Source organism: Adiantum capillus-veneris, chromosome 23, assembly GCF_014529385.1.
Source record: "Adiantum capillus-veneris isolate H3 chromosome 23, ASM1452938v2, whole genome shotgun sequence".
Classification (NCBI taxonomy): Eukaryota; Viridiplantae; Streptophyta; class Polypodiopsida; order Polypodiales; family Pteridaceae; genus Adiantum; species Adiantum capillus-veneris.
In genome coordinates this window covers 60,630,091-60,641,230 of record NC_140953.1, presented here as the reverse complement: position 1 = coordinate 60,641,230, position 11,140 = coordinate 60,630,091, and the positions used below count along the sequence as shown (strand labels likewise).

Sequence of the window (11,140 nt, the reverse complement as noted above, 5' to 3'; positions counted from 1 at the left end):
CTAGTGTTGCACAAGAAAATAAAGCTTCCCACAAGTTTTTTGTACTTTTTAATGTCAACTAAGGGAGAAGAATATTCCATGGAGAGTTTTGCATTTACCTCCATTGGATTGCTCACAAGTTTGCAATCCATCATGCCAAAAGCTTTTAGGATCTATGTTGCATACTTTTGTTGAGAGATGAAGATACCTTTTGAGGATTGCCAAACCTCAATCCCCAAACATTAATGCAACAAACTTAACTCTGTCATTTCAAATTCAGAACTCAAACTCTCACGAGTTTTTTGGATAAGTTCTTTGTGGTCACGTGTGATTATCAAGTCATTGACATAAAAGATAATAATGACTTGTTTTCCATTCTCTCTAAGCACATATAAATTTGCTTCAGAAGCACTTCTTTTAAAGACAATATTTTTAAAAACTTATCAATTCGGACATACCATGCTCTTGGAGATTGTTTCAAGCCATATAAAGCCTTCTTCAATCTACAAACCTTCTATTTTGAATGAGGTGTCTCAAACCCTGGTGGTTGCTTAATATACACCTCCTCCTTGAGAAGTCCATTAAAAAATGCAAATGCAACATCCATTTGGTAAACAAACCATAAATAGATAGCAACAAGAGCAAGCACATGACAAATAGTTGTCATTCGAGAAGTGGGATCAAAGGTGTCACTAACATCAAACCCTTTGACTTGAAAGAATCCTTGTGCTACTAACTTAGCTTTGTACTTTTGTAAAGAGCCATTAGCTTTAAGCTTGATCTTGTACACCCATTTTGTGTCAATGACTTTCTTCTTTGGAGGCTGATCCACTACTTCCCAAGTGTCATTCTTTGTGATGGTGTCGTATTCAAATTGCATCGCTTCCTTCCACTTTGGATCAGCCATGGCCTCATCGATGGAGGATGGCTCCTTCACAAAGACCACAATTTCTATCATGATAGCCATGTTGATGATGTGTTCGGAGGCTCTCCTTTGCTCCTCTATTCTCTTTGACCATCGCAAACCCCCCTCCTCTTTATGAGGATTGTGAACTTGAGGGTTTCGAGCGTCAAAAAGCTGTTGATCCTAGGTAGGTAGTCGCTTTTCTTGTGATGCTACAACAGGTTGTTTATATTTATTTGAGTTGTCATCATCGAACAACTCCTCCTCTTGATTTCTTACCTAACTTTGGTCTCGCACATGGTGAGTTATTTCTTCATTTGATGAGAAAGTGGATGAACCTAGTTTCTCCATCGTGTGTGGCCCTTCTTCAAATACCACATCACAACTAGTGAGTGTTTTCTTTGCCTCTGGATCATAGAGTCTATAAGCCTTAGATTCTTCATTGTATCTGAGAAATACACACTTCTTGCTTTTGGCTTCTAGCTTTGTTCTTTGTGAATCAAGAATATGTGCATAACAGAAATACCCAAATGTTTTGAAATGCAAGACCAAAGGTTTCTTACCAGAATTTGCTTCTTGAGGTGTTTTCTCTTTCAAAGCCTTTGTGTAGCTTTGATTGAGAATGTACACTGCTGTACTTATTGCTTTGGCCCAAAAGGACTCTGGCATACCCTTGGCTTTGAGCATACACCTTGCCATTTCTACCATCGTCCGATTGCAACGCTCCACAACTTTATTTTGTTGTGGTGTGTAAGTTGTAGTAAGGTGTCGTTTTATGCCATGCTCATTGCAGTAGTTGTTGAATTCATTTGAGATTAATTCTCCTCCTCAATTTGTGAAAAGCTTATTCACCTTCTTTCCTGTTTCATTTTTAACAAGCTTTTGCCACATTTTAAACTTTCCAAAAGCTTCAAACTTCTCATGACTGAAATACACCCACATCTTTCTACTGAAGTCATCGACTAACAACAAAAACGTAGAAAGATCCCCCCAAAGCAGATGTAGACATTTTTTCAAAGAGATCTACGTGTACCAACTCTAGAGGAGACTAATCTCGATTACTACTCTCTTGTGGAAATGCCTTTCTTTGTTGCTTTCCCATCATGCAAGCTTCACAAACTTCATTCATATCTGATATTTGAGGCATGTGTGCCACCATCCTAGATTTTTGCATCTATTTTAGCACAACAGTACTTAAGTGACCAAATCTCTCATGCCATAATTGAGGTGTACCTTTTTTTGTAGTGACTGTAAGTGCAGAAAGTTCGTAGAGTTTGTTGCACTTATGCCCTTTCCCACTGTGTTTCCTTTAGAATCCAAGATTTTTGCTCCATTTTTCTTGAAACGGACTTCAAGATCATGATCAATGATTGCAGCAATGAACAACAAATTCTTCCTACTTTGAGGCACGCACAACACATTAGGGAGCTATTTAGTTTCACTCGTAGCTGATAAAAAAGAAATAACAAGTACACTTATGGGTTCCTATAGAGGTTTCCACAATCTATACCAGTCTTTCTTACTAGTCATATGTCGGGATGCACCACTATCTAGAATCCAAGAACCATCAACAAGCGGAGTTTGTGCTGATGAGCATACCTCTTCTATGACGGCTCATAGTTCAAGGTCTGTTTTAGCATTGTTGGCGGATTTTCTTTCCTTCCAAGAAGCTTTCATGGTGCCGCCTTCTCGTCTGCTTTCTTCTTTTTGCAGTCTTTAACAGCATGACCCTTCTTGTCACAATAAAAACAACTACCTGAAAATCTCCTCTACATGGGCTTCTTCTTAGAAGCATTTGACATAATCCCCTTGCCTTTTGCATTGGGTGTGAAGGCAATATCACATCCACCATCCCTGGTCCTAAGTCGCAGCTCCTCTTCAAGCAACATTGCACTCACTTCTTCAAACATAAGAGGGGTTGGACGAACTTGAGTGTTGAGTTCCTTAACGATACCATCATATCTCGCCGAAAGTATGTGAATGGAGCGCTGAGGTAAAGCTTCTGGAGAAATAGCCACACCAACGGTAGCTAATTGATATTGGAGGTCCTTAATTCGCTTGATAAAGGCCTCCACTTTATCTCCATCACCAAGTTTCTCAGCAGTAAGGGAATTACAAGGCTTGGATTTGCCAGATCATTTGTTGAAGTGGGCTCCGGGTATGCACCATTTGGCCCCAACACCGTATCCAACGATTCATATGAATCCAAAATTGCAGAAATTCTGAATGTCCACAATGTGAGGTGTCGTTAAGCTTTCCTTCAGGGAATGCTGGTGGACGAATGCAAAGCAGAGTAGCACCGGCAACAGCACTTGCAGAAGCCGACATAAATGATTTTGCAAAGTAATAAAAGTACTTCGTGTACTTTCTTAGCTACAAGCACCTAGTGCTCTGATACCATGTAAGAAATGAGGAATACAATACGGATCTAGTAGCAAGGAGAGTAGAGAGAGATACGATGCAAAGTAGGAAAATCAAAAACTTTAGATTAGCACACTATTACAAAGTGATGGAATCATCCACCCATGCACTCTCAAGGTAGAGCTTATATGGCGATTTAGACAACTAGAGAAAGTAAGAATACAAGGGAATAACAATCCTTACACAAGGATTTGTTGTGTGCGTCAAGTGTGCACACCATTCTAATGAATTACTCATGAGAAGGCCTCCTTATATAGATGTAAGGGAGCCTCTAAACGCCCATGTGCAGCCGCCCTTAGATAGCCAAGACCAAGTAGCACTCTCCATGCGCCCATGTGTAGCCGCTTTTGGGAAGACAAGTCCTCCAAGAACTCGGCCACCGGCCAAGGAAATCCGGCTACTGGCCAAAGACCATCGGCCGCTGACCATCGGTCACTGGCCACCGGACGGCCATTTTCCGATTGTCTTCCCGCCGTCGTCCGGGCCAAGATATTCCGGCAAAAGGAATAAAAAGTATCAGGGGGCTTCCGCCCCTGAGGCTCCCAAAGTTGGCCATGAATTTTCTTCGTACCATCCAAGATCACAAATAGAGATCTCATCAGCGTGCAAAGCTAGAATCCACCAAATATATATGCACCATTGGCTTCACCTCAAATGGGGGCCTTACAAACTATGTAGCATATATTGTGGTGGCCAAACTTAGAGAGGTGAGCATTGCAAGTATACCAACACCATCTGGGTGACAGTGGGGAAAGATCTATTGGGAGCATTATTGGCAAACCATGAAGCCATCGGGGACGTGATACAGGTAAAGTAATGGCTGAATGTAGCTTGAGATACTGTCAACTTTCCTCCCCTTTCACTTGGCCACATCTAATGGCTCGTGTAAAGGCATGGGTGATAATGCAACAACTAAAGGTCTTGGTTTACCTATATCAACTTCTACTGATAGAGTTTTGAAGCTCTTATCCTAAGGGGTAGGTACAAAGGCCCCACACAAATAAAACTAACCGTTCATAGAGTCTTTGACGTACAAATGTGTAATAACTTATGTGATGCACATACGCAACAAGTTCTTTAACATGCCTAGATCACCACCTCCATCGGACCTGCCCTTGTCGTGCTTAGGATTTTTGTAGTACTACTTGTACTCCTCTATGGTATTCTTGAAAAGTTGTAATTCATCTCTCAACCTCCTAACAAATCCATGCTTTACAAAGTCCTTTTGAGAGAGTCTCATATGCCTCTCCTTGTCCAAATCCTAGAGCTTGCAGATTTCAAGATATGCCCAAAATGGTTGAGACAAAGCTTGAACCTCAAGGAACATAGCCTTGGCCTGTTTTCCCAAATGCAATAACCTATTCTTGTGGGTTGAAGACTTTTGAGCGTGAAGTTATATTAGAGACATACAAAAAAGTTACATGTTGGGATGAGCAAAGAGACTCTTAAGTCGACCCTATAATTGACACTTTACAAATATTACTAACATTTTACTAACTATCTATCAGGGCATGCACTTGAGCCAGGAGAACATTTTTTTCCTAGGGACCTCTAGTAGGAGGCAAGCTCTGATTCAATTATGATCTTCCAGTCTTCAAGGAAATACTAATTAGTGTGGTTGTACTCATTGTCTCTCCCTTACGCTGCCAAGTTTTTGTAGTTGAGATTGGAATCTTTGAGGATTCTTCTCTTCTTCCTCCACACCCTTGAGATATTGTTAAACAATAGCAACCGATCTTGCACATTAATTTCAAAAAACAAGGTCTTTTATTGCAATATTGCATCGGTATCAAAGATCTCTGAGGGGCACAATGATAGGCTAATGTAAAGTTAAATGTATGCTAGTTAATTTTTGGTAGCCAATTATTGTGTTTTTGATGTTGTAAGTGGATATGCTTAAAAGTTGCTAAAGTACAAGTTTATGGGTCAATAATGCAATACTCAAAATGCCATCCATGCTTGTTATTACGGCTCACTGATCAGAGTCCAAATGGAGAAGTTATGGTCACTTTAATAATTTTTGGGGGCCATTTTTTATGTTTTTAAACCAGACTGAGATGCATGCTCGGGTGATCGGCTTCAGTTCTATAGGATTTTGGATGGTAGTGTTTGGCATGAGCTAGAGTAGGTGCATTACAATGCTCAAATCGGTCTTCAATTGCTCACTTATGGTTGCAAGTCTCTCCATTGTTCTTGGGAGGTAGAAGATGTTGTGCTTGGCCTCAGGGGAGTCACTATTTATAAATTATTTATATCACGTGTGTTCAAAGACTATTTTTAAAACTCCTTATCTGTGAATTTTGGACATATAAAATACACTATTTCCCTATTCAGTTTGTAAATTTTTTCTCCAATTTCACTTTATGGTACCCTTCTGCATGTAAAAATGTGATTAAAACATGAAATTTTATCTCTTCTACTACACTCACATGATAGTCACATAGTTTTTAAGTGAACCCCCCGAGTGCTTGGCACAATTTTTGTCAATGTTTAAGCCAAATGATGTGCTTGATAGACTTTGGCGATGCACTTTGGGATGTACAACAAGTGCTTGATGAGATCAGTAACAATGCGTGGTTTGAATATATGCATGTCAAGTGCTCTTTGCTTGAAGAGGCACACTCAACCTTTGATTCACGATTTGGCTACATTGAATTATCTTATTGTCAGAGCATTTCTCAATGGATGAGGCAAATAGGGGCTTTCAACAGATGGGTGATCAAGGGATTTCCCCAAGTTTAATCACATTTGTTGAGGTTTTGAAAGCGTGTGGTTTGGTGGATTGGATGAGGAAGGCACAAGAAGTGTACAACTATGGCATAAAAAAGGGACTTGAAAAAGAGGGGTTTGTTGGTAGTATATTGATCGTTGTCTATTTCAAATGTGGATCTCTTATTGAATCTCATGATGTGTTCAAGAAAAGCCCTGCTCACAAATTGATCTCATGCTCTACTCTCATTGGAGGATATGTTTACCTTGGACGGGATGAAGAGGCACTTTTCTGCCTTGAACAAATGCATTGAGAGGGCATTGCACTGGGTCCTCTCACATACATTTTGAGCTTAAAAGCATGTGGTAGCTCCCTAACTGCCTAACATAAGGGCTCTAAGTTGCATTATACGTTAAACGGTAAACATATTATATGCGTTTAATGATCGTATAATACGTTTGATCAAATTAAACAATCGTATTATACGGTGACACATCACTGAATTCGGACCTCCTATTATTTCTCTACACTTCAAAATGCAGAGTTTATATATGCAACCACCAGTGCCCCCCAACAACATTTCACACAATCAAGTATCAAATTGTTTGAAAAGGTAATCCTCTTCTCCCCAGAAAATAAAAATATTTTAAAAATAAAAAAGTGAAGATTTCATTTGTTTATTAGATTTTATGATATAATTGAATTTCAATTATTATAATTTGTAGCAGAGTCTGTGTTTTTGTTAATTTTTAAATTGAGTATTTTTTAAAAGCTCTAAAAATTAAAAATCTGCTCTTTTTCATTAGGAAGAGAATGGGGTCTAGGAGGGCCTCTTTATTTGGCGGTTTAAGGGAGTCAAAGCTTTAGTATTAAAGCAATCATTGGATAACTTTTGAATTCAAACAGGCAAAAAGGGTTTATTTGAATTTAAATTTCCTCCCAAAATGAAATTCAAAATCTAGCGGTCAAAACTATATCATGTAAGATATCTACAGAAAGCATTCGGCGTGCAGATTATAGATCTATAATCTCCGCTCAGATTGGACATCATATGTAGGAGTTATGGAAGGTCAAAAATCATAAAATTGTCTCCTCTGTTTTGAGAGAGAAAAGTGCATCTTTTGACCATTCTTACACCTCTCTTACACGCCCATCATTCTTGCATACATGGCATGCATCTATTCGTCAAAATGTTAATCACCTCAATAGTCTTATGGAAATAAAGAGGCCCTCGTAGACCTCATTCTCTTTCTAATGTGTGTTGTAATTTTCTCATACTTAAAGAGGAGAAGATTAAGCTTTCTAAACATCTATCATTGTGTTGGAGTATATACTCACACTTGAAGATGGGTACATATCATAAATAGTGATTATTTACTTTTGTGTTAAAGTAAAAGTGTATACTGGAACTAGAGATAATCAGTTGTTTCACTAAGACTAAGGTTTTACTTCCAAAATTTATAGGCTTAGAGTTTTTTCGCCAGACATGAGAAACTTTACTCGAATATGAAACTGCACGAGATATAAATTAATGTTTATGATTTTTAATTTCTCAGATCTAGGTTGTAGTATTATCTCGTATTTAAGTTTTTGTGTTAATATGTTATATATTCCATATATTTATATAGGTTTTACTCATTCATTCTTGTTGTGTTTGAGTTCATCTCACACTTTAAAATGAATATAGAGTTAGAATTTCTCTGAGTCCTTGTGTTAAAGTTATATACCACACATGGCAGAAGTTTGACCAAGTTTTTAATCGGAGCTAGTTACTGCACTTGATGTGTATCTTGTATGGTTAGAAGTGTTTCAACTACGATAACATTATCACCTTGTTGTGTTAGAGCAGTTTCTCACACTTTCGAGAATATTTCTAATTAAAGTTTTTTGGCCATACTTGATGTTTATCTTGTACCAGTAGAAGTGCTTCAATTACAATGATGTTATCACCTTGTTGTGTTAAAGTAGTTGCTCACGCTTCCAAGAAGATATGCAATGATCAATACAGATTGTTTTTACAAATGTGATTTATAACAAATCATGATATTATAGCTACAATCCAAAATTGATGGTTAATAACCATTTCGTTGAGTTAGAGTATTATGCTCGCACTTTGAGATGGTACTGATGCGATGAAATATTATTTAGGGTGTAATTCTTATCATTTCTAGATATAAAGTATGCAAAATTTATTCCAAAGACCTAAACAGTGAATTATATTCTCTTTTTGGATATGTACGTACAATGAAAAATTGATGTTGGATACGATTGACTACGTACTATCAATTTTTTGAAATAATCAATTAATTAATTGTGTACTTCATTTGTGATTAATAGAAGGATCACCTTACAAATTACAATTGTCTATTTTTTATAGATCGTGGTCATGAGTGAAGATACGTGCATGAAATAGTGCCAGGACAAAATACATCTCCCTACGAGGATCAAAGAGCATTTGTTCAAAGTGCCAGGCAATGTCGGGCCTTGTACCTTGCCTCCACGAAACATATATGAAAGATTTTTGGATTATGCAAGAAAGGTAAAGACTATCTTTGAGAGAAAAATTAAAAAGGTAAGCAAAAGCTATTGTACTCCGGAAAGAGCAGATCCAATGGATAAAGAAGACCTTGTTACGAATGAGGAGAGGGATCCAATGTGCACTGAGAATAGGGAGCAAAATTCCCCTAATCTTTGTTTCCAGAGTGAAGTGCACGGTACAACATCATTCAAAATAGGTTCATTTAGAAATACATCTAATTCGAAGAGAAATTGTACTAATATTATTGGAAGAGGGATATCTATAAATCAAACACTCCATCAAGCTTTTGATGAATAGTGGTTATACATGCTGCATTTGATGCACTTGATGGTAGTGTTCCATATAAATCAACTTTCTAAATTCTCATGTCCAGAAAGTAACCGCATACACATAATCCACTTAACCCACTCCTTAGATCAAACACTCCATCAAGCTTTTGATGAATAGTGGTTATACATGCTGCATTTGATGCACTTGATGGTAGTACGTGTTCTATATAAATCAACTTTCTAAATTCTCATGTCCAGAAAGTAACCGCATACACATAATCCACTTAACCCACTCCTTAGATCAGAAGACAACATTGAAAATATGCTGCTTCTTAAAAAGGCAGCAAAGGTACAAGCTGAACTGATGCAATTGGCATCTGTTTACATAGTTTCTTCCAAAACCTGTATAGTTTTGATGCTACTTTTCCATACATGGAGAGAAGCCAACAACTATATGAACGCAATGTCAGTCATAAAAACCGCTCGGACTTTTCCATGCGGAGAGACACAGCCTGCAAGAAAGACCTCTTTGAGAAGATTGTTAAGAACCGGCTTGGATCCACCCTTGATGTGAAACACACACTGTCGCTTGCTCATATCCACAACTACTTGTATCACATCAACTCTCTCCAAGGCTGTGGCAGCGTGCTAAATTCCATCGACCTGTGCAATCAGACAAAATTTTACATCTTCACAAGCAAGGAAACCTCCAGCTTTGGAATTCGCACCCAAGGAGGACACAAAAATCTGTATTTCCTGGGCTACATTCTCCACAATAAAGCTCATTCGATGGAAACCGATCAGATTGGAGAAGGAAATGTTAATAAATGCATGAGGAGAGGTGACCTGCTCATCCTTGTTGAGCCTTTCAACAGATAATATTGCTCCATTCTCTTGAAGTGCATACGCCAGATTGCTTTCCCCATCATGAGGAAGCACCCACTTCATAAGGTTCATCTCACAGGTATTCTAGTGCTTCTGAGTAATGTGCAAACCCAAGATTCAAAACATTCAATGGCTTCAAGACCTTCACTAAAATGATAGGGTGAATCTGGATGTCTAGCTGTAATTCCTTCAACTTCCATGGCTTGTTACCTAAGAACTCCTGTAAATCCTCCGCATACTTGACCTCTTCTCATGTTAGCAATCCACCTGTTTTGATTTTTTTCTGGTCAAGTCCCACCTCCAAAAACAATTTTCCTGATGACTTGCGAGCATCAAAGTGCAGTGCGAGCGAATCCTCATCTGGGAGAGCACGCTCGAAGAAATCCACTGCCTCTCTGTTTAGGAATACATCTGCGTTCGGAGCTTGCTGATAAATGAAAAGACTGTGGCACGCTCCTTCTTTGACCTTAAGGAGTCTGCTAGAGAGAGCATTCCCTGTGTGGATAAATGACGTAGGAATGTGGAAGGATGTGCTTCACAACAGTACTGGCATCGCAAGCACAGCTCGAGGCCACTTACAACATCGTCTAAGAGATGGGTAAGGCCATAGGCCTCCGATGTTGACAAATGCTCAGCAAGGATCGCAGGGTACTCACTCACAGATGCAATGAGGGCGGGAAATATAAGCAGTTTAAGCCGTGCTTCCAGTGTGGGGAGGTTGAAGAAGGTAGCCGCATGGAAGACATCGAAGGCAGTGCCGAGGTCCATCTCGTGTTGGGTGATGGAAGACATCAGAAGTGGCCACGAGGAGTATGCAGTGCACCTTCACTCCGTCCTTGCAAAGCAGGCATGGATCGCTTAGGAGAGGGTTGTTGAGCATGCCCTCTTATAAGTGGCATCTCTCCACCCTCTAGCGCACAACATGTCATTCTCTTTCAAAAAAAAAAAAACGATAACTGCGCGGGGTGAATTTATATTAAGAAAGCAAAATCGCTATTTAGAGGTGGGAGGTGAATTTATATTAAGAAAGAAAAATCGATAGTAAGAGCTCCTCCAACCTCCGAGACCTTCCTAACCTCCACCTTCACACCCGAACTCAAGTACGGCAACGCGGAGAGACAGACGACTGCTCTCATGCAGAGAGAGAGAGAGAGAGAGAGAGAGAGAGAGGACTGCCCTCGTAGCCTCCTCGTTGAAGGGAGAGAGAGAGAGAGAGAAAGGGCCCCCTTAGCCTGCCCATTGAACGCAAAGAGACACCAACTGTCCTAGATCGTGCAACCGTTAGAGAGAGATAGGAGCCCTGTTGTCGTGCCACCACTCGTTGTCGAAGTGCGTTGCTCTCCAGGGTCGATCGGGAAAGCGCCAAGCTTCTAGCTATAGATGGATAGTCAATGTAGTCTCAAACCAAGGGAATCAAAACACATATGAGAAGA

General features: G+C 39.4%; 1 pseudogene; it reads right to left on the bottom strand.

Moving 5' to 3' along the window:
* Positions 1–9,957: 9,957 nt before the first annotated feature.
* Positions 9,958–10,587, bottom strand: LOC147427848 (uncharacterized; annotated as a pseudogene).
* Positions 10,588–11,140: the final 553 nt, after the last annotated feature.